Below are 25,126 nucleotides of genomic sequence, written 5' to 3' on the forward strand. Positions count from 1 at the left end.
GGTGAAGAGGAAGTCTAAGTATATGAGTGTTGCAGTCAGGCAAAGGAATACATTAAATACAGAACACATAATTTCTAAGATTATTTTATGATAATTACCCAAAAAAGTCAAAGGAGTGCAAGAGATTAACTGCACACTAGAAGCTGAAAGGATTCAGCAAAAGGCTTAGATCCTAGCAATTCCCCATACAAGTCCAGGTAAAAGTTTAGAGGCCAAGACAGTATCCTTCTTGAGTCCAGCCAGTTGCCCAGTGCCCACAGCAATGCCTCATGCTTGTCCATATTGAAGATCTGCACCTGAAAGACCCAAAGTCCAGGGATGGAAGCAGGAAAATCTACACTGGTGAGATGAAGGATTTGTGTCACCAAGCTGAGGGATCCACATTGGAGCCAGGAAGTGATGGTCAAGGTGAAGATCAGAGCTCCCCTGATGAAAATAGTAGCCATCCCCAGTGACATCAAGGCCCCAAGCTCCTCTTCTGACAAGAACAGCGTAGTTTGCATCAGGAAAACCATCAGCAGCAAGCTTCTCCCAGAAAATCAACAGGCCAAGATCTTCCCCTCCAGGTCTCTTTTTATGGCTATTGGTAACAATCTTCAGGTGGATCCTCCATGCCCAGACCATGCTGATTCAGTTCAGCTGGGCATTACAAGTTGACCATTAGTCAACCCACCACAATGAGGATGGTGGTAGCTTACATGGCACCATGAAGATAGAAGAATCACTGAGTCTTGGCTCCTTTGCTAAGGCTGAAAGAAAAATGAAGACTCATATTTAAATGAGGCTGGATGATGTTTCTTCTCTATCCAGCACTCATTGGATTGTGTGGTTGTCATTTACTTCCTTACCCAATACAACTCTACCGTGATGTACTGTGTCCCACTCCCTGGACTAGGTCTTTAGGTAGACAGAAGAAAGAAGGTAATATTTTTAATGAAACAGCCATTGTCCTCAAAGCACACAGGGTGAGGTGGCCCTGACAAGACCTCTCAATGGGAGGATGTGAAGTGCATTTTCTCTCTGCCTTCTCCCCTGGAACCCACCTGTTTCCTCTGGTTCTCCTCAGCCCTCAGTCCAGTAGCTGATTCTTCACAGCTCCCTCCCTATTCCCATTGGGTGACTTCTCTGGCCCTGTTGGCTTTTGTCAGAGCAAATAACACTGAATACATGAATAGCCTGGCCTATGTGTTCTCTCAACAGACTCTGAGCTCTGCTCATTGCTAAAGCTCAGGATAGAGTGGAAGATGTGGCCCCCAAATGTCAGCTGAATGAATGACTCCTTGACGGTTGTTCAGCCTGGAGAAGAGAACACTTTTTTAATGAGACAGGATTTCACTACATAGCCTAGGCTGACTTTGAACTTGTGACAATCCTGCTTCAGCCTCCTGAGTGCTGGGATGATAGGCACCACACTTACTGAGAAGAGAACTCATCAGGACAGAAACGATGAAACTTGTAGAGGTCTATCAGGGACTCTGTGTCAGAGGCAGGACTGGGCAGATGGGTGGACTTGGGAGAAGAGACTTTGGCTTCACACCAGTCATATTATCAAAACCAGAAGTAGCCAAACACACAAGAGGTGGTGTGAGGGAGGAGGTCTTCCTCACTGGAGTTCTGAAAAACAAATGGAGCCATGTGTGCTTTCATTGATAATGCCGGAAATTCAGAGATGATTGGTCAGTAACATTGACTAGAAAATTCATAGCATGATTCTCTTTTCTTATTGATTTCTTAAATACAAAAGTAGGATTGGGAAGGATATGTGTGTGTGTGTGTGTGTGTGTGTGTGTGTGTGTGTAAAATGAGAATGAAATGTGATTAGACTTGACCTGTAAACACTGCGTGCACTTATGGAAATATCACACTGAACTCCATGATTATGTATAATTCATGCAGCTCAATAAAAATTTAGAAACACAAAAGTAATATCAGTTCTTGAGGGGAAAATTTAAAGGAGAAAAGTAACTATCAAACCTATGAGCAAAAATAAATTATAATTTTGTTTCATTTCTTGCCTTTTTTTGAACATAGTCAAGCTTAAAACATAAAAAATTTATCTTGGTTTTTCACAGAGTACTTTGTAACCAACCACCTTTAATATAATTAAATTATTTATTTTTAGTGACATCATTTAAAAGAACCAGATCCTTTCCTCCTACTATTCCATTTTGGATTCTCAAAACTATACAATCTTTCAGTGAATAAGCCTAGATGAACAGAATATGTACATTTATAATAATTTTCAAATTACTCTCAATCAATAAGTACCACTAACAAAAATGTTCAGAATTAGCCAATACAACAATTAGAGATTTTTAAGCATTTTAAGCACTCTTTCTTATTCGGTATATGTTCTATAGGAAGTAGACGATATACATTTTTTACTCTTACAACTTTAAAGAAGTTATTGTTAAATTGGAAAGAGCAGTTTGCCCTTCATGGTCTCTGATAATCACAGGTGATGAAGATCTAGAAATGCATGCATTCCCTTGGCCTGCCTTTGTCAGCCGCAAATGCAGAACTGGAGTGCCCTCTAGCGACCAAATAAAAAATAAGGAACTAAATTAAAATAGCCTTGTCTCACTGATTTTATGTACCATTATAGGTTTTCACAGCAGAGAAACTATTCGGTATTTATAAGTGTGTGATGGGAAGGGTAGGGGTAGGGGAAAGGTAATAAGGGAAAAGGAAAAAAACCATAAGAAAATAAAAAAATGGAAATAAAGTATTTGTAAATAAGGAAGGGAGGAGGGGGTGAAGGGTGGGCAGGGATAAGGGGAAAAATGAGAACCAAGACCTGTCATGTAAAGGTACAAGATCCCAATGATGAATGTAGCTATACTGTATACCTAATTTAGCCATAAACTCAATGAGAGAAAAAAAAGAAAAAAGAAACAGTCTCGCTGAGAGTCAAATTAGGGAAACAATCCCTTTCACAATATCATCCAAAGAATGAAATATCTAGGAATCATTCTAACATAGGAGACAAAAGACCTCTACATTGAAAACTATAGCACTCTAAAAAAAAGAGATGGCAGAGGATATAAGAAAGTGGAAAAACATCCCTTGTTCCTGGTAGGAAGACTCAATATAGCAAAAACAGCCATACTTCCAAAACTAGCAATACAGATTCAGTGCAATTCCTATTGAAATCCCAACAGTATGTTTAATAGAACTCGAGAAAGCAATCCAAAAATTCATTTGGAATCAGAAGAGACCTAGAATAGCAAAAGCAATTCTAAGCAACAGAGACATGGCAGGGGACATCACAATCTCCAACTTGAAACTATACTACAAAGCCACTGTGATAAAAACAGCATGGTACAGGCAAAGAAACAGACCTGAGGATCAATGGAATAAATTAGAAGATGCAGAAACATCTCCCGACATATTCAACTACCTCATCATTGACAAAGGAGCCAAACACCCTCTCTGGAGGAAAGGTAGCTTCTTTAATAAATGGTGTTGAAAAAACTGGCTTTCAACTTGTCAGAGTTTAAAACTAGACCTGTATATTTCACCATGCACTAAACTAAAATCCAAGTGGATTAAAGATATAAATATTCAAATAGAAACTCTCAACTTGCTAGAAGATAAGTTAGGCAGAACTCTTGAAGATGTCAGCGTAGGAAAAGACTTTATGAACAAATCCTCAGTAACACAGGAACTAGCACAGAGAATCAACAATTGTGATCTCATCTTTTTAAAAAGCTTCTGCACTGCAAGAGAAATCACAAGCAGAGCTAAGAGATAACACATTATGTGGGAAAAAAATTTTTACCAGCTATTCCTCAGACAAAGGTCTACTATCTAGAGTATATAAAGAAATAAGAAAAAAAATCAGAACCCCCCCAATATAAAGACCCAATTCAAAAATAGGCATCTGAAATGAACAGACAATTCTCAAAGAAGTAAAAACAGCAAATAATCATATGAAAAAATGTTCAACATTACTGAGCATTTGAAATACACAGATGAAAACAACACTGAGATTCTATCTCACCCCAGTAGGAATGGCTGCTATCAAGAAATAAATCAATAACAAATGCTGGAAGGGTTGTGGGGTGATGAAAACCCTTCTCCACTGTTGGTAGGAGTGCAGACTGGTGCAACCACTGTGGAAATCAGTATGGAGATACCTCAAACAACTAGGATTAGAAGCCGCATTTGACCCAGCTATTCCTCTGCTGTGTATCTTCCCAAAAGTTAAAAGTATCATAGCACAGCAATATATGCTCACCCATGTTTATAGCGGCACAGTTTGTAATAGCTAAAACTTGGAAACAGCCCAATTTCCCATCAACTGGAGACTGGATAAAGAAGATTTTTTAAAAAATAAAATGGAATACTACTCAGCCACAAAGAACAAGAAACTAGAGAGATTTATAGCTTAGTGGATGCACACTGAGGCCATACTCTTAAGTGAAATTAATAAGTCACACATGTAAATACTGAATAGTTTCTCTGGTGTGAAAAAGTAAGTGTAAATAAGGATTAAAATGTAAAATTAATATTGTGTAGTAGGAATAAAAGTCTAAAAGAGTAGAGGAAGTGGAAAGGGTAGGGGAAAGGTAAAAAGGGAAAAGAAAAACATGGAAACAAAATCATTATAAACAGGAAGGGTGGAGGAGCTAAGGGTAGGGCTGGGGAATGGGGAAAAATAAGAACCTGATAAATCATGTATAGGTACAAGATCTGAATGATGAATGTAACTGTATTTTATACCTAAAATGTACCAATAAATTTAATAACAATAAAAAAATTAAAATCTCAGCCATGTAACGATCACCTATCTCCCTCTTATGACTAAAATAGGTACATTTAGCATTTCCAGTCACAGCAGAGGACATTGCTTAATTTGGTTTCAGGAGAGGAATTGGGAGGAGACTCAGATCAAGTAGTTCAATTTCCTCATTCTCAAAGGAAAAAGAAAAACACAACTAAGGTCAGAGTAGGGAAGTGACTTGCCCAAGACTTACAAACTGAGCTTAGTATAGGGCTCTGATTTCCTGCTGCCCTGATTAATGTTTCCTGCTGGCTCAGCTCCATGCTGGAAGATGCAACTATCCTGTGTCTCTGCTTTCCCCTCTCACTGTCCTTGGACCCAGTGTGCGTGTGTGTGTGTGTGTGTGTGTGTGTGTGTGTGTGTGTGTGTGTGTATAGGAGTCTTTGATCTCTAACCTCCCAGCACTACAGGAGCAAACTGCAATTTTCTTTCTTACACTTGCTCCCCAACATGCCCTGCACTCAATTTCTCCTCTTGATGTTTTCCTGAGTCTGTCACCCTTGCAATCTGGCTGCGACTGTTGCAAGAGTCCTGAACTCTTTCCTGTGGACAGTGATCCCACTGTCCTTCCTGCCATCTTGTGTCTACCAGGGCTGCAGGGAGGCTTTCAGGGCAGGACCCTCAGGAGGGGAGGGTTGCATTTGCTCCTTGCACCTCTGGACTCAACTCTGTGTGCCTGTCTTAGATGCCATTGAACTTAAGCAGAAGTTCACCTTATGTTCTTAATGATTACAGAGTCCCTGGCTTCAGTGGGTCAGATTATGATTTTTGACTGTGTGCTGGTGTGAAAGTAGTATTCGTCAGCAGAAACTGAACTTTGGACTTTGACTTTTGGTCTTTTCCAGGGAAAGCTTTATTTGGTACAAGTTTTTCTATTACCTTGGGGAACAGAGGCTATCAATAAACCACATGAGCAAGTGGGGAACAATCACCACAGCATTGCCTTTATTTTTCATATATTGTGTTTTGTGCTTTGCATCCTGTCATGTCTATAAACCCTGTCATTGTGTGTACATGAGCTATGCAACACTTCATTATAAAACTGGTTTGTTTTAGATGACTTCCCAACTGTAGGCTGATGTAGGTGTTCTGAGCACATTTAGGACAGGTTAGGTGGTTACTACATTCAGTAGGTTAAATGTACAGGATTCTGTGTATTTTCCACTTACAGTACTTTCAAAGCACCATGGATTTATTGAGATGGAAGTCAAGATTCATCTGTATATCCATTGGATATTAATGAATCACAATGGGAGACTTTCCCAGGCCACAGGTCCCTTTGGGAATGGCTGGGTTGAGATTAATATCCAAGGATGACAGACTCAGGTCCCTACTCAGAGCCCCTCAGAGACCCTTGTCCAGCTCATAACCATGATTGCCAGCCAGTGAATCTTTCATGTAAGTCAGCTACTTGGCACAAAGAAGGCTGAGAAGAGGCCTGACTGAGGGAGATTCCAGGGACTTTACAGAACAGACAGAAAACAGTCTACACAGTAAAAGAAAGAAAGAGCGATTGAATAAGTAGAAGGAGAACTGAGAGAGAACAGACTCACACAAGTAAGAGGGGAGTGTTTTACGAAGAAAGTGAACAACAATATCTGGGCCTTAAGAGGAGGTTAAGATGCTGGAGCTGGTGACTGCTTGGTCAGGTTGATTTGGCTCTGATGATTTATCATTTCTATTAGGTGGCAAAGGCAGAAGGCTGGTTGTAGTGGCTGTGGGTGTAGGCAATTCTTTTGAGTTATTTTTTTTTTCTTTTTTTTGGTACTGGGGACCAAACTCAGGCCCTTGTGTTTGTGAGGCAGGCACCAGAAACACTGAGCTAAATCCCCAGCCCAACAGGCAACTCTTTGAAAGCAAAATGTGAAGGGAGAGAAAGAGTGTGGTGACCAGAAGGAATTGCAAACCAAAGGAAGGAAGGCTGATATTTGATAGGTGAAATGAGTGGGTAGGCTTTGAAGATGCTGCAGGAAAAGGATGATGGGTAGGGTAGGAGTGGGGAGAGACAGTCTTCTCTGACAGGAAATGGTAGATGTGGGTGGCAGCAGATACATCCTCATCTCCTGGATTCTCCAGCCTTCCTGGCAGAACCATCAGGATATAGGTTGCTCATTAAATCCTCTGAGCTCTCTCAGACTGATCTTGTGTCAGCTGGGGTGAGCTCCAGAAAGAGCAAAAAGGACTGGAAATTTGTCCTTTTAAGTTATCTTTTATTAATATGTTTTAATATCATATATTAATAGGATATAGTGATCTTTTTTACGCATGCATTGATCTCTGAATTGTTCTGTCATGGGTTATGTTTCCCTTTTACTTTGAATTCAGGAAAAATTCATGCTTGCATCACACAGAGCTGCTGTCTTAGGATACTGAGTGTCAGAGTCATGGGGAACTGCACTGGCTTCTCAGGAAGTCCTATGTCATCAGCAGCCACCCCTGTCTGCTGTACAAATTAGTACTCACCTTTGAGGATGGCTCCACATGGCCTTCAAAGCAATAGCTATCAGGTACCTTGGTGGAGGTTGAATGGACCACACTGGATGAGGACTACTAGGACTAGTCAGCCTTTCCCTTAATGCCTCTGTTTTGCATGTCCCCTCCTCACACAACACCCAGGCCATCCCTATAAAGATCTGATGCCTTGTACACTACCCAGGTTTTGAACACTCCCTGTCAGCATGTTCCTGGTGGCTCAAGTGTGGCTCCTTTGGAGCCTGGCTTTCTGGAGAGCAGGTGAGGAGGGAGGCCCAGGGTACAGGCCAATCCAGCAAACCCTGCATTCTAGGCAGCTACTGCTTGGTGCATAACAATGCCATGCATATAAATGCCACTTTCCTTTTTTCACCTTTAGCGGTGGGTGGGGTCATCATCCTGACCCAGACACCAGCCTCCTTGTCTGTGTCTCCAGTGGAGACCACCTTCATCTCCTGTCAAACCAGTGCTGATGTACACAGAGAGATATTTTGGATCCAGATAAAACTTGGCCAAAGACTTGAACCCCTTATATCACATGTCACCACTTTGGCCTCGGGTGTCCCAGCCAGGTACAGCAGCAGTGGAAGTGGAACCACCTATGTCCTCAGTATCAGCCCTGTGGAGCCTGGGGACTCTGGGGAATATTACTGCATGCATGACTATGGGTGGCAGGTCCACAGTGGTGTCAGCTGTGCACAAAACTTCTTCTGTGCATCTCAGGGACTGAATTTCTAGGTTCCAGTTTGCAGCCGGCTGACCTCAATCCTCTTTCAAAAATATGCACCATATGTAGGAATGCTTCTTTTTTGAGTAGACATTAGCAGTCTGTCTTTCCTCTAGGTCTTTCCCCTTCACTGTAATTCTGTTGAATTCTAATGGCCATGTCTGCACTGTACCAGGCTTTCTGGAGCTGTGGATAGCAGCTTTGCCTGCAAACTTGGAAGATCACAGAGCCTGTCCTGGGAACCTCTTATGTCAGCCTCAGTGAATGATGGCAGGAGGAGGTGCATACGTAACCCAGCTCTCTGGCTTCAGCTGGGGTAAGCAGAGACATTTTTTCCATGTTTCTAGAGGAGCCTGAACTCTAGTCATTCTTATTTTTCATTCATCTGTGAAAGTGCCTTTTACTATCCATCTTTTCTGCCTGTTTCACTTCCCTCCTCCCTCCCAGGTTTCTCTGCAGCTCATAAACATGCTGCCTGCATGGGAATCTTTGTTGCTGGGGAACCCAACATAGAGAGTAGACAAATCTTCATTCTTGGAAGGTAATTCTCATCTGAATTTTTGCAATTTCTTTATTTGGAGGGGCAGGGAAATTCGGAAAATTCAAGAAACGTTTAATTTCTTTATCTGTTGCATCTTCAAAGCTCACCCATTAATTTCACCTAGCAAATATCACCCTTCCTTTGGCTTGCTGTTCCTCCTGGCCACCACACTTTTCTCTTTCTCTCCCTTCCCATTTTGCTTTCAAAGAGTTGCCTGTGCTTGCAGCCACCCCTTCCTTGCTGTCCTTTCAGTCTTCAACCTGCTACAACCAACCTTCTGCCTTCACCACATGACAGTCTCTCTTAGATTAATTTCCTTTACCAGTCTCTCTTGGATTAAAGTTTAAGCAGTGCTTCCTTTTTCTGGGTCACAAAGTCAAGGAACTTCTATGCAGACAGCTATGCCTTGTGGTATCCACATTCAGGGCAGTGGTCGAAGAAGAGTCCTCTGGCCCCTGAAACCTGCAGGCCAGAGGCCCTCAAGCCTCAGATTCTACTCAGCTCTCACTTCATAAATCAGTTTATTTTTCTGTGTCCTTTCTTTCTCCCAGTCATGTGAGTTTGGATTCTTCTTTAGGAGAGGATAGGTAGGGGTGATAAGAGGGATTGAAAATTCCATAACGCCACTTTCCCAAAAGATATCTATACCCTAGTCTCTGGAACCCATGTTACCTTAGATGGCAAAAGAAGCTTGGCAGATGTGGGGAAGTTGAGGACATTGAGTTGGAAGATGAGCTTGGATTCCCTGGGTGGCCCCATCTAATCATAGGGGTCCTTAGCATAGGGAAGCAGAGTGATAGGATTTAGGAATGTGACATGACGATGGGACAGGTGGTTGGGGTGAGGCATGGAAAGAGCAATGGGCCAAGGAAGGCAGATGGTGGTGTCTGAAAGCTAGAAAAGGCAAGGAAACTAGTTCTCCCCTGCAGCTTTCTTAAGGAAGCCTCGATGATGTTAGCCCAGTGACAGATTGCTAACTCCCAGAATTGTAAGGTCATTTGCTTATGTGGTTTTAAGGCAGTGAGGTGTGTGATTTGTTAGAGCAGTCACATGAAACCCATACAAGGGGAGGAAATGTCTTTTCCCACCCTGAGTGGATGGCTGTTCTAACCCTTTCTGCGCTGTGATCATCTGGTGAACTTTGACAAGTGACAGTTACTGGAATGAGAACAGAATTCCTCTTAGGGAAAGACTCTGCTGGTGAAGTGCTTTCATTGACTCTGCATGTGGTGGATGTCTGAGACCCTGGGCCTCAGAACTCACAGCATGGGAGAGGAGCATAGGCCTCACAATAGGAGGACAATTAGTTTGGAAAGCACAGTTTGAGAGGACAGAGTAAGTAAGAGATACAGGAGCAGAAAGAAGAGAGGAAGAAAAAAGCCAGGGCAATAAAAGAAACCCAAATTACAGCCATTTGGATTAGAAAATGCTGAGTTTGGATTCAAAAGGTCTCAGTTTAATGTTAGGGACATGATGGTATGGTGGAGAGGCAGCAGACCTGAGACTTTCAAACCATCCTTCTGGTTTCTTTTTTTCTGTGATTGTCTCTAGAGTAAACATGTCTACATGGAAGGAACAGTTGATATCAGACAGACCCAGGCTCAAATACCAGCCCCACCACTGACTGACATGATCATGGCCAGACAACCTATGCTGTGAAAGCTTCTCTCCTCATGAAAGAGAGGAGTTCTCTGTGCTCTGCTTTATGCAGCCTTGAATATCTTAGAATGAGTGGCTGTGTAAAGTATGACTAGACAGATGTCATTTTATACTAAAAGTCATCAATAATTATTGTACAATTAATGGTTCCTCATTATATGCAACTGAGCCCTTGGTGAATAGGCCAGAATTTCTTCTTACTAAGCATAGGCTAGGAGTTGTAGATATGTATCTCTTTTAATTCAGGAACATCTCTTTGGACCTGAAAGCCATTTCCAAGAGTGAAGTGATTAAAAAGTTCTGTTTCCAAGACTCCATGAGAGGATAGTCTTTTCAGTTTGGCAATTGCAGCCACAAACATGGCTGGCCCCATATCACATACACTAACTGATCCCTGTGCTTCTTACTTCTTTGACTCTACTGAGCCATCCTGTCCACCACCCTCTCACCACTCCAAACTATTAGGGGATGGAGCAGGGACCTACAGTGTTTTCCAGGGTCTTATTGCCCAATTCAGTGAATTGGTCAGGTGAATGTGAAAGATTACTGTTACTTTATGGGAGAAATAAGAAAAATGAAGAGAAAAAGGAAAAGAAGCTCCAAAGAAGTGCTCAAGGAGACAAGGGTGCTTTGAAGGAAAACAAAAGATACATCCTTCAAGCAGAATGGACAGCTGCAAGAACAGAAAGACAGTGGCCTCAAAGTCAGTTGCTGCTGTCTTTTTTATGCCTCCTCTAAGAGTAGATCTGGGTGGTCTCACTTGATCTTGTGCTGGAAGATTGATATCAGGTGCCAGGTTCAGCAGTTTCTCATATCAGAGATAAGATGCAGGGCTCAGCTTGATCCTGTCAGGCTTGGGCACTGTTGTTCTATACCTGTGGTTGATGAGTCTCCTCAGCTGGTAGGTCATGCCCAACTGCTCCAGCCATGTTCTAACCTCCTACTACAAAACCACCCAGATTGGAAAGGAGCTAAGCTCCTTCTGTACTGCTAGGCATTTTAAATTTAATTTTATTCCTGTTACATATAACAGTTTATAGAATCTGTCTTGGGAGTTGCCTTGAATTCTGATCCAAGGATGACCCAAGTTGGAGGGAGCTAAAAGCCTCAAATATGCAGAAGCTAAGGCTGAGGACAGAGCTTCTCAGACTACAGTCAATAGCGAGGTGCTGACCAAGAACTTACAACAGAGGACAGAAAGAGTGAAAACTTTGAAAGATACAGCTGCGTACAGTCCAGAACCAAGACATTAGCAGATCTGCCAACTTCCCAAATCCCTTAAAATCCTTCTTCATTGGCCTAGCTGACTGGGGACACAGATTTGAGGCCTCTTGTCAATAAACTTCCAGTAGAGTTATTTCTTTTTGCAAAAAAAGCTGATGCCATAACATTGGTTACTGTATGTCAGGTTGCTCACTATCTCTGCAAAGTTTTCTACCATGAAACACTGCACCAACCCATTTATGTGCAGCATTAGAAAGGCGAACAAGGAGAATTTTAGTATATGTGCTGCCGAAGTGATCACAAACAAGGAGATTGTAAAAGACCATAATAGCACCTGTCTCTCCTGAGTCCTATTTGTGCTAGCTTTCAAAGTTGTTGTCAAAATGACCAAAAATAACAGAAGTCTATTCTGTTGTAGTTTTGGGGTAGAGACGTTTGGAATCAGGGAGAACAGTGTGCAGAAGTTTTAGGGGAGATTCTGCTCCTTGTCTTTTACAGTTTCTGGTAGTGGCTCTCTCCTTGGTCTTGGCTACACTATACCAGTCTTTTTACTGTGTCCACATGGCCCTTCCTTCTTCCATCTATGATGTCTCCCCCATCATAAGGATGCTTGAGATCACATTTAGAACCTCCCTTAGAACCTCCCCTTCGATGTATCCTTAATTTACATCTGCAACCCCAAATAAAGGTAGTTCTCAATCCTCACAGAGTAGAACCTGATAGTATGGTGGCCATACTTGGTCTACTAAACATGAAAGTATCAACTCTTCCTGAACACACACACAAACACACCACAATCTTTCTGCTTCCCTCTCCTTTTTTTCTCTTTATTTCCCTTCACCATCATAAATCACTTTGCCTCCTTAAATGCATTCAATTCCCTAGAGAGACTCACACAGTGAGACCTTGCTCAGGTTTTGCTTAAAGACCTGCTCTGTCTCCTGTTGTCAGGGATAAGGAAGGACACAGAAGGTCTTTGCTCATCTGGGGAGAAGCTGCCTCCACAGGGACTCTGGAGCTGTTAGTCTCTGAATCAGATTATTTTCAGGGACCCTGTATGGCGGCCCAGCCATCACAACATGAACATGCCTGAATTGGGGAGTGACGGTTGAGAAAGGAAAGAACAATCAAACCTGAGTGGAGACCAAGAGAAGTCTGATTTATTTCACAGAAACAGCTCCTTTTAAAGGTTCACATCAACAGGAAGCTTTTAAAGGCACACAACAACAGGAAGAACCAAGCAATTGTTTTTATCTTATGCAAAGACCGGATTTCCTGACTCTTACAGATAACATCAGATCTTTGGCTAAGGAGTTCCTGTTAGGCTAATGAGTTCCTGTTATTGCAGAGTCAAAGAACAAAACAAGCTTAACAAACAGGGTCCTTGAAAGGAAACAAATGTTAACAAATGTATCAATGCCTCAATTGTAGAGGATGAAGTTATTTTCCAAATGTCAAATGCCAGTAGGCCATGTCTGGCCCTCACATTTACCCCTTTTTATTATATTTAGAGCAGGGACTTTCCCAGCTCAGCAGAAAGATTGTGCCTTTCTTAGGTGAGAAATGTCCTGAGAAATCCCTTACCCATCATCAAGCCATGAGAATTCTGATGCTCATGCTCTGTCTTAGGTTGGATATTTCTCTACACTTCTCTTACCTGTCTTTGACTACCAGCCTCTTCAGGGGTTAGACTGTAGATATGGGAGGCTTAACGTACAATTGTAAGCCATGAATCTTTCCTGCCATGTTCATCAAAGATGAACTCACCATGTGCACTAGTATGGGTAATATAACACATCCTAGACATACTCTTATCTCAATTGCAGTAACAGGACCTAACAATTGGGTAACTGATGCCATGGAGGGTAAGACCTCTTTTAACTGATTGATAAAATACTGAGCAGCTTGTACTGCATCAGACTTTAAGGAAGGGGCATTCTGTAGATCCAAAATATCTTGATGTAACTGTATTAAATCTAAGGAGGTATTTTGATTATACCAAATACCTTTCAAATGCCTTTGTATGTTCTCTCAATCATAGATGGAATCATTATAAAACTTATTGGTTACACAAATCCATTGATAATCAGGGTGACACATCAATTGAGAATGAACTTTCAGCACCCGTACTTCTTCTCCCATAAGACTAACTACATCATATAATGCATTTATCTTTTGTTCTAATCTTTGATCAAAATTTACTTGAATAGTTAAAGTATGAGTCACATTTTTAGCTAAAACATTAACATACTGAGCATCCTGAATTTTTTTTGTGCCAAAGCAACTGCAACAGTTGCAGCTGTAGCTGTTACAGTAATAAGGGCTACAATCCCCACAATAATTAATCCCATCACTCTTTTTTGTCTACTTAATGCTTTCTCAATTACCATTAACATTCATAATCCTTGATCTACATACCAGGTTTCATTAAGTTGAACAGGTATCGTAACAAATGGGGGCTGTCATAAAATCATCAGAGAGGAAATGGAGGTCAGCAAATTCTCTGTATCCCCATATGATATAAAATTGGTCAAATTACAATTATAACAGCTAGCATTTTATTCATTAACATTTTCATACACAACTGCAACATCTCCCATTAATGACATATAAGGAGCATTATTCTCTTTTTGTGCCTTTGTAATTGTACTCCTCCAAAGGCAGCAGCAAGCTTCCATATATTAGTCTGAGGGAATCCTGCATCTGTCCACCAAAGAATAGACCCAGAGTAGTAGAATTCCTGCGGGACCAAACCATGAACTTTTGGGACATGCCATTAAACTGTCATTCCTGAGGGATAGTCACATAACACTTTTTCTACAAAACTATTTTATTACTCTCCTTTGTCTCTTCCTCACACAGGGGAAGGGATTGCAGGGACTCACCAGTTCCATTTTGTCCTTTTTCCAAAGAGAAGATGGTCACATTATGCTTTTTGGAATGAAATTTCTGGTTGTGCACTGAGAGTTTTCTCTGTTGCTTCAGTGTTGGGGTCCCAATCCAGTCTCCTCAGTGGAAACCCAGCTTCAAGCTGTTCGGGGATAGTGGTAGGTCTATAAATGTACCTCTAACTATAACTAGGTGGAGCAGAAGAGAAGGAAGAATATCTGGACCAAAAAGTTATTATCATAAACAATATGCTGGAAAACCTGCATGGTCAAACAACACGAGTACATTTTGTATACCAGAAAGTAACAATAATAATTATTATAATTATATGAAATCTTATGTCCTGTAATGTAGCTTTGTAGCAATAGGATCTTCCTTTTTTTATAGAAAATATTATATTTTGAAGATAACCATCATAAACATGTTACAATAACATATTTAGAATTCAGCCTTTTGATGATAACCAATGTAAACATTTTTAACAACATATTTAACAAGGCATATCTTTTTATAAAGCTATGAAAATTATTTGGGTAGCTCCCATTAGTGAACAAAGATCAGAATAAATTTTCTGAGCAGCTGCTTCTTTATTTACCAACAGGAGTGTACCAAACTTAAAGATTTATATTTAATTATCTTAAGTTTTTTATTTAACCTATAGAACCAGGTTGTAGAAATCAATCTATTTGTATTTCACGTCATTTTGATCAACAGCATAATTGGACAAACACTTTTGAACATTTAGACAAACATATAAGACAATTTAAATAGAGTGTGCTCAGATGGTTTTGGATAAAATCTTTTAGTTACAACTAGTCAAAACTTTTGCAGGTCAAAATTAACAGCGATCTCTTGTAGAATTAGAGTTAAAGGAATGAAAGCTCTTCTTGACTGTAAATGTAAACCTTTTATAACAGACTTAAAACCACAAGCAAACATAAATATTTTCTTATTATATCATTTCCATATACCTTCTCTACATACTTAGGCCTTCTGATCTTGTATATATTTCTTTACCTGTTTTTAACAAGATGAACATACAAAAACTTTCATGTCAAGAGTATAATTCATACTTATAGCTTTCCTAATATTTTTCTACCTCATTTACTATTAACCTTCTTTAACAAACTCATTTACTATTAACCTTCTATAACAAACTTCAGTTTAAAGTGTCCTTTCTCTGTTCTCAGATTGTTACATCTTAAAATTTGACTGGCTGCCAATAGAACAGTATTAATCTTGAGTTTTTAGAAAAGAACAAGTTAACCCTATAATCACAGTTCAAGAATTTGTAATGCACAAGAAGTGTTACCAAAATTAAATAGTTTTCACTAGCAGCTGACTGTCACAGAACAGAAATTTGAGCAACTCCTAGGACGGAGCAAAAGAGGCCAAACAGAATGTAAGACAAAGGCTTATGAAAACCAAACTGAAAGAAGAACCAAGGATTTCGTCAGGGAATCCCCTTAATTTCCTCTTCCAAAACCAGAAGAACTCTGTCTCAACCAGAGGGGTCCTGAGGAGGGGGAAAATCAACCTCCCTCCCCATAAACAGAGAGATAGAGTTCCTACCAGAGGGGCAAGGGTCGTCTCCTGGCCCCTGCTGTGGGGAGTCCACTAGCATGTCTGCCTGGACCTCCCAACCTCCAAAATGATCCAGATACACAGAAGCAAAACAAAAAGAACAAGTACTTAATCATTTTCTAAAGTTTAAATGCTCAATGCACCAGGTGTCCTCTAGGGTTAGTTGTATCCACCCTTTTCACTTTCATGTCTTGGATCCAGACTATCTCTAATAAGAGTCCATAAGCTGAAAGCATCCACAGGTACCTTACTGGGACCACGTGCAGCATAATAATCTTGTAATTGTTTTCCTACCTAACTCCAAGTATCTAAGTTTACAGTGCCTTCTTCAGGGAACCAAAGACAAACCATTTCAACAAATTCTAAAAAATTACACAATTGCTGGTAGCCTACTCTAGCACCACCGACACACAATAAATCTTTAAGCATATGTACAAAAAGAATGCAACTATTGCAGGCTCCCATTTTAAATATTTACAAGAAAATTCACAGCTCCTTACCTTTTTGTTGAGGCCTCCTTCTTCTCTACGGTGTCCTTCACTAGATCCCTCGATACTCTGGTCCCTGTTTGGGCCCCACTTGTGGCAGCCCAGCCATCACAACATGAACATGCCTGAGTTGGGGAGTAAGGATTGAGAAAGAAAAGAACACTCAAGCCTGAGTGGAGACCAAGAAAAGTCTGATTTATTTCACTGAAACAGCTCCTTTTAAAGGCACACAACAACAGGAAGCACCAAGCAATTGTTTTTATCTTATGCAAAGAATGGATTTCCTGACTCTTACAGATAATATCAGATCTTTGGCTAACTGAGTTCCTGTTAGGCTAATGAGTTCCTGTTATTACAGAGTCAAAGAACAAAACAAGCTTAACAAACAGTGTCCTTGAAAAGAAACAAATGTTAACAAATGTATCAATGCCTTAATTGTAGAGGAAGAAGTTATTTTCCAAATGTCAAATGCCAGTGGGCCATGACTGGCCCCCACAGACCCTTCCATATTCTTGGAGTATATAGGTGGCCCTGGCTCAGTAGCACCCATTTCTGCCTCCCCTTTCCTCTCACTGTGTGCTGAATATAGGGATTGAATTTATTAAGGTATAGAAATAAATTTAATTTGGGTTGTATTTTTTAATTGAGGCATTTTGAAATGTTTTGCAAAATATTGTATGTGAATCAACTTTTTAGTTCTGATTTGATGCAGTAGAAGACAGAAAACTCTCATTTAGGTGTAAAAAATACCCAATTGTCTCTATGATTTAGAACCAAGAAAACTGAGTGTTTGTCTCCATCTGTCTCTCAGTTGGTCTCAGATATTGCTGGGGATTGCTAGAAAAACCCACTTTCCCACCTGCTTCTTGCATTGTCTTCTCCAGGGAAAGTTTCAGGTTTCATGGAGTTGTTCCTTGCTGAATCTGGTGATGAACAGGGCCTGTGGGGCCCAGCAGGCTCCTTAGACTCACAGGTTAGCAGAACACTCCTGTGATATCTGTTGCCTAACCAACAGCTAACTTAGCTTCTAGCAGGAGTGGAAGTAGAGCCACTCCTCATCTCTATGAACAGAGTGCAGTGACCCCACTGCTGACACCTGGCTGGCTACAGGGAGACCCCAGTTCTCTCTTCTCAAGAGGAGCCCTTGATTGGACAGCATCGCTGCCTCTCTGTCAGCCCCACCTCTGTAGTATCTGGGCATCTCCATCTCCTATACCATTTCCTGGAGCAGCAGTGTGGTGAGCCTGCCAGCCCCCAGGACCCTTACAGAGGAGCTCTGGTTCAGGCCATCAGACACTCTGACAGTCTTCAAAACAACCTGTGCTTATTTAACTCCCTGAGCATGCACCCTGATTCCAGGCAGTCCTGACAGGTAACCAGCTGCCCAGCTCCACTCCCGTTGTCTTTATGTTCAGGAGTGGAACATTCTTTAGACCCTTCAGGGTGGGATTCCTGGTCCAGTTTCTCTGCCTTCTGGTGATGGGTATTCAGGATAAGCACATTTTCTCTGCAAATTTCAAGCTGAAACTTTAGCCCTAAACACATAGATAAGCTGCTTTAAGTATACTTTGGAAACAGCAGTTTCGAGGCTGATTGGACCACTGCATACTCCTTCATTTTCTCTCCTTTTTCTAGTCTCTTAATATGTAAAGAGTTTTGTATCAGTTCTATTAGGAATTTGAGGGACAGAGTCCAAGGCAAATGATGAGACAGAGGTGCAAGCAGTTTTGAACCTGTCCTCTGCCCTCATCAGCACAATGGGTGCTCCCTTTCTTCTAATCTTTTGAGCACTACAACCAATACACAATACACTGTGCTACCTACAAGCAGTTTCCTTGCAGGCTGCAGCGGACAGGTAATCCTGACTCAGCCTTCAGAGACCCTGGCAGCATCTCAAGGTGACTGTCTCCATCACTTGTAGAAGCAGCATGGCAGTAGGAGCCTCCATGTCCTGCTACAAATAAAAACCCAAAAGTCTCCCAGACTGCTCATCTGTGGGGTTTTGGTACCAAAGAGCTTCTTTGGGAGCCCCTTGGCTCTGGGGAAGTAGCTCTGGCTATGACTTCTGTCTCATAACCCATGGGGTGGAAGATGAAGATGTTGTGGTGTTTTACTGCCAACAAAACTACAGCCAGCCTTGCACAGTGACAGCTCCCCATCAGAATATCCTTTCTGGGCTCTAGCCCTTTCCCTGCTGGAGGTGCAACATGAATGGTGTGAACAGGCCATATCTTAGCTGTCCACGTTCTCAAAGCCTGTGTTTTGTGATCGGGTGAAGCAGGGGCAGGTGAGAAAGTTACTGCCTCCTATATAAATCAGATCTACACAGAGGAAAATATGGACTGGGATTAGAGCCATATTGTGGTCTAGACAGATGCTTCAAAGAGATCCATTTATTGACTTTTTGTTATCCATTGCAGCATAATGCAGCACCTCAAACTTTAGAGGATTAAAACAATGATTTATTATTTCTTGAGATTTTTGTGAATTGTCTGAGTATCTTTTTTGCTGCTTTGCCTGGGCTGCCTCATGCAGCTGCAGGCAGCTGGGAAACCCGTGTCACCTGCCCCCCTGACAGTGGGGGTTGCTTTCAGCTGGGCTGCCATGGTTCTCCTCTTACTGATGTGCTGGTTGGAGGATTGTTAGGAACATTCCACCTCAGACTCAGGCATCTGAGGGTAAATTCCTGGTATACGCTTAAAAATTAATGAAGCTGATTTTTTGTAGTGCAAGAATGCACCAGCACTAGCAATTCTGAACAATACCAGAGATAAAACATCCAGTTCTATAGCATGAACAGGCCCATTGCCCACTGCATACTGCTTTATTTTTTTCTTTCTTTTCTAGTCTCTGTAGATGTAATATCATTTATTTGAAATCTTTGTGGTTTTTAATGTAGACATTTGTATCTATAAAATCCTCAGAAGGTCTTTTACTCCATCTCATAAGTTTTGGTATTTTGTGTTTCCATTATAATTTGTCTCAAAGTAAGAACATTTTCTTTTGATTTTTTTCTATGACATTTTGTTACTTCAGGAGTACTTTCTGAAATTTTCCTGTATCGTGAATTTCCTAAAATTTCTTCTGTTAGAGAGTTATAGTTTCATACCATTATGGTTTGAGAAGATAATATGTATGATTTCAGTCTCCTTGAGTTTTTAATATTTGTTTTTGTGGCCTAATATATGAGTTGTCTTAGAGAACAGTCCATGTGTACTTGGGAAGGAGTCTTTTCTGCTGCTATTGGAAGGAAAATTTTGCATATGTCTGTTTGGTCCATTTGATCTAAAAATGTAGTTTAAATCCAATATCTCCTTATAGGTTTTCACTTATATCAGCTCTAGTATTGTGTTTTTATTTCTATAATTCCCTTTGGAACTCTTCATACAGTATTTGCTTTATATAAGTACGTGTGCCAATATTGGCAATTCTATGTCCTCTTGTTGAATTGGTCCCTTTATCATTATTCAATGACCTTTTTCTGTTTTATTCCGTTTTTGTCCTGCTTTCTTTTGGTTTCAGTTTGTATGGAGCATCTTTTTCCTTCTTTCATCTGCAGTCTATGCATGCCCTTGCATCTGAGGTGAGTCCCTTGTAGGCAGGGCATGGTTGGTTCATGTTTTTTAACCTGTAAGACCTAAGTCTCACTTCCACTCTATGGAGCGTGAACAGCGGAAAAGTCCTCCACGATGCTGGGTCCTAAAACCCAGCGAGGCTCCGGGAGCTCCACGCAGGAATGAGAAACCCAGGAAGGAACACATCAGGCTAGATGGTAAACAGACCTTCATTAATCTGGCCAGATGGTACTCCCGGAGCCACATAGCTCAGAGAGGCAGCTGCTCAGGGGCTGAGGTCCTTTTTATAGGATTTTTCTAAACAAAAAAGTTCAAACATAGGTCAAGGCATTTACAGAACTACCAGAGGACCAAACACACTGCTTATCTTATGCAGGAAATGTTCTATGGTTACCTTTTGTCATACCATTTGTCCCTGGGTGGGCTGTTAGCCAAGTTAGCAATTAGCATATGAAGAAGCACAGTCTCTGACCTATTAGCAAGAGTCACTTTAGCTTATTCAAGTCTTACAAACCCATTCAGGCCACTCTATTCCATGTGCTTTGATTAAACATTTTAATCAATTGACATTAAAGATAATTATTAATAAAGACTTGGCTATTGACATTTTGTTAATTTTCTCATTTTTCATTGTTTATTCCTTTCTTTTCTCCTTCCTGCTGTATTCCTCTGTGATTTGACAATTTTCTGTGATGTTGTCTTGATTCCATTCTCTTTATCTTTTGTACATCTACCACAGGCTGTGGACTAAAGTTTCTGATGGGACTTATTTAAAACATTTATTATAAAACAAGCTATGTTAAACTGATAACTAGTAAACTTTGATCATATGCAAAAACTGAAGAGTTTTTACTCTTTTCCTTCCTATATTTTATCCTTTTGATGTCAATAATTTACCATCTTTTATATTTGTTATCCTTTAACAAACAATTGTAGCTGTAGTTACTTTGAATAGTTTTGTCTTTTGATCAAAGCAGTAGGTCCTAGGCTATTAGAAGGTGTCACCCACTCTCAGAGTGGGTCTTCTCTCATTTTGTTGGCCCGTGTGACAAATCATCTCTGTGAACACTCTTACAGACACACTCAGAATTGCGTTGTACTAATTTTCTAGGGATTTCTCAATTCAGTCAAGCTGAAAATCAAGATTAAACCATCAGTCAGCACTTCAGAGTACTGGTCTTTTTCAGCTCACAGGTCTGTCTTAAGGTACCAATTGTGTGATACCATGTAAATTCCCTTAATAACTGTGACAGGACAGCTTGAAAAGTAGCAGCTACCTACTGAGTAATTGTATGGTAACTAATGAGCATCCCTTGAGATTGCCACTATGGAGAGGATACATATAAAGTACTATAGATTTTACCTAAGGAGGGAAAAAAATGGGGAAAAAATTCAACCCTGCCCCCACAAACAACAAAGAAAATGAAAAACAAAAACAAACAAACAAACAAAAAACAATAGATTTTACTAACAGGGCTCAAGTAAGTTATTAAAAGGTCTAGTAAATGGAGTGGAGTAGAGGTTGACATACCATTGACATGTCCCCTGCATAAGGAGCACTTTACAGACTGCTTTCTAAGAAGAGTAGCTGTGCATGCTTAACTGTGATAAAGATGACACACAGAAACCTCAGTGATGAGAGGATCATTGTAATGTAACTGAACATAATATAAAATGGGCTACAGAAGGAGACAAGATCCACTGTATTGATAGATGATATAGAATATTTGTAGTTTCCTACATTTTTACAAATTTTTATTTAAAAACCTCAGGAATTAAAAAAAAACCCAGAATACAGGGTGATTATAAAGTTTCCATGAAAATTGGGACATCTGTGTGAATAAAAAGAAAATGCTATTAATGTTCATGCTGGAACTCTACCCGGCAAAGAAGGGAGACATAATTATCCTCACATCTGATCAGATTGTGGTAATGAGAGAATGTTAATGAGGATAAAGTTACTATAAATATGAAATCTTAATAAACAAATGCATTGATCATCAAAATAAAGAGTTACTCTTGCTATGGAAATCTGCTCTAGTTAACTGTGGTCCTTCTCTACTGCACAGCATCCCAAGTGCTGTGACACAAGTTTCCTCAAAGACATTTTCTTTTCTGTGACCCATCATGCTTCAGAATGTCTAATCTAAGCAACATATCAACACAGAACCATGATTTCATCTCCAGAAGATGATATTTTATGGAATTCTAGAAGGACAATTATATACTACTAATAAAGATTAAGACTTTGTATTCCAGGTAGGAAATCACTCAAGTTCTTTATTTTCTGATTCTTAGAAGAAGAATTTCTTATTCTAACTGCACATACCTAGACCCTGAGCACAAATAATATCAGAAAATGTAAATGGTTTTATCTTACAAACTCCAAGAAGAAACTTCTTTGGGACTGAATGCAGAGACAGAAGGAACTGAACCCTACAGGGTCCCCAGCCCCAGGCAGACCTGCCCAATGCCCCACTGATTTGCATGTTTCCCTTAGAGGCCATTTCTGCTCCTCAGAGTCCTCATGAGAAGCTTCTCAGTGGATCTGGCCAAAAAGAGCCCCTGTTAACAAAGCTTAGACTGAACATGAGAGTTCTGACTCTGCTTTGCTGTTTTCTGCTGCTTTGGTGCCAAGGTGAGGGAGGTAGGCTATGGGGAAGGCACCTTAGAGGACAGGAGTTCCCTTTTCCTGGTGGTGAGATCCTCCCAGGGTCTCTGTTAATCTCGGGCCAGTGGTCCTGTCTCAGAGAGCCAGGTGCTCTTGGGCTAAGGGATCAGGAGAGACAAGATCTGCTAGAGGAAAATAGAGTGGGGCTCACTTGATATCAGTGACTGTGTGCTTTCCTTCCTTCTCAGTCACCAGTGGGAGCGCTGTGCTGACTCAGTCCCCAGGCTTCCTGTCTGCGACTCCAGCAGAGAGCTTCTCCATCATCTGCAGGGCCAGTGAGAGCATCAGTGATTATGTAACTTGGTATCAGCAGAAGCCAGGCCAGCCTTGTAGGATTCTCATCTATGATGCTGATAACCAATATTCCGGTGTCTCTGACCACTACACTGGCATACAGTCTGGAACAGAATTCATTTTCAAAATCAGCAGGGTAGAAGCTAGTGATGCTGGCACTTATTTCTGCCAGCAGGACCACTCAGGCCCTCTCACGGTGTTACAGCCCCGTGCACAAACCATCCCTCAAGGCTGGCTCTGTAGGAGGGTCTGTGATTTCAGCAGCTGCCATCTCTCCTGTGGCACATTCACAACCACAGAATCCGTAATGGGGGGAAGGGTGCGTGCTGCAGGGCTCAGCGGTAAGGGCTACAAACTATTTTAGTCTTTTAAAATATGTTTTCTTGATGATACAACCTTCCTGAACCTTCAGTAAATTTAAAAAATGAGATTGCTATGTCAGGCCTGCAAAGGATTTCTCTGCCACATGGTCTTTGTATCCTTTCTAAGACAAATTCTGAAAAGATACTTTTTAAAAAAAATATTTTTGAAAGACAGAGATCTGCTGCAGAATAGGAACCCATCTGCAAGGAAATATGGGAGATACTTCTACTACTACAACTCTAGTGCTAATAACAAAGAGCAAAAATACCCTGTGCCAGTTGCCGATTACTGAAGTCTCGAAGGCTTGCTATGTGTTGAACACTACACTAAGCCTGTACTCATCTAGTCCACTTCATCCCACATGAATTCTCTGCAGATATGAAATCCAAGGTTCTTGCAGCATTGCTTGCCAAAGGTACCAGTGCTTGTAGGTCAGAAGAGGAAACACATTCTGATTCTCTGAATGCATAGCTTCTATTCATTCATTAATTCATTCATAAAGTTAGATGCAACTAAATGCAATAAAGTATACTTATTTTGAATAAATTGAATACAAAATGTACAGCTAGTTACTTTATATACACTTTCCCTTTTACCACTACTAAGCACAGGATACAGCTCATCTCCAGTGCCAGAGCCCACAATATTGATTATGTCCCAAGTATGCTATAAGCAGTGCAAGCTGCAGAATTAAGTCCCTCGACTGGCTCACTTTGGGCAGTGAGTCTGACTGAAGCTATGTAGCTCTCAGAAGTGTCTCATGAGCAATGCAGTAACATGCAAATTCACAACACCTCCCCGCAGCTGAGACAAGAGTAATGGCCTGGGAAGCTGTGGGGCTAACTGAGGATAACATGGAGCTGAGGTTGGAATAATAGCACCCAAATTCCATTCAGACAATTAGTGACTTCATAGCTTGAAGGACAATGCTCTAATTACAACCATATATTTTGTCTATTCTGTTCCTGATTTGAGAATGCTTTGCTTTCTCTTTAAAGCCTCGCCTGCATTACTTCCATGCTCATTTCAAGTACTGCACATACTGCACCTTTACCCTGATTGATGAACAATAAAATTTGGTGGAAGAGACAGGCCAGTTCCTTTTGTCAAAGGAGCACTGGCCATCGCAGTTCACACTTTCTTTTAACTCTGTCTTAAGTTTTTCTTCAACCTTGCATCATGCAATGGGCAGGTGGAGACTGGAGACTTACTTTGGGAGTCCCTGGCACTCCAGCCTCACACCCTCCCCATTATGGCCCATCTCAGTGATGTCCTGTCTCATCCACCTTCACATGAGGATTCCATGGTTCCATTTTCTACCAATATGAACCACATCTTCTCAAACTCCAAGTCCATGGAATCCTACTATGCTTTTGGCTTCTTGCTTCTTTTGATCAACATGCATTATGAAATTTATGTGCTTGGCTCAGTAATAATTGTTCTTTTTATTGTAGAATAGTTCTCTAGTACAGGAACATGCCAACTAATACATTCCTGAACTTATTAATTGTTTTAGGTTTGAGGTTGTTATTAACTAAGTTTTAGATTTTTTTGCATGTTTTTTAATAGACTCATGCATTCTCTTGACTATAGTCTTAGGACTTGGAGGGCTGAGTTATAGAATTAGTTGGTACTTTTTTTTTGTTTTAGTAAATGCTGGCAGAAAGTCTGCTAAAATTGAAAACAAATTTACACTCTACCAGTCATGCACAAAAATGTCTGTTGCTCTAAAGCCTTTCTAATACTTGCTATTATTTGACTCTTAAAAATTGTAACTATGTTGGTCAACCTTGAAATGGTATTGTGGATAAAATTTATACTTCTTTCATGAGTAATGATGGTGAGTAACTTCT

General features: G+C 40.8%; 1 long non-coding RNA gene across 1 annotated transcript; it reads right to left on the reverse strand.

Moving 5' to 3' along the window:
• Positions 1–604: 604 nt before the first annotated feature.
• Positions 605–16,534, reverse strand: LOC104873024. Its single transcript, XR_002025896.2, has 4 exons — positions 16,383–16,534; positions 14,295–14,440; positions 1,418–1,614; positions 605–749 (listed from the first exon to the last, which is right to left on the reverse strand). It is a non-coding gene; the product is annotated as an uncharacterized LOC104873024 (long non-coding RNA).
• Positions 16,535–25,126: the final 8,592 nt, after the last annotated feature.

Source organism: Fukomys damarensis, unplaced genomic scaffold, assembly GCF_012274545.1.
Source record: "Fukomys damarensis isolate Sample0158 unplaced genomic scaffold, DMR_v1.0_HiC HiC_scaffold_9, whole genome shotgun sequence".
Lineage (NCBI taxonomy): Eukaryota > Metazoa > Chordata > Mammalia > Rodentia > Bathyergidae > Fukomys > Fukomys damarensis.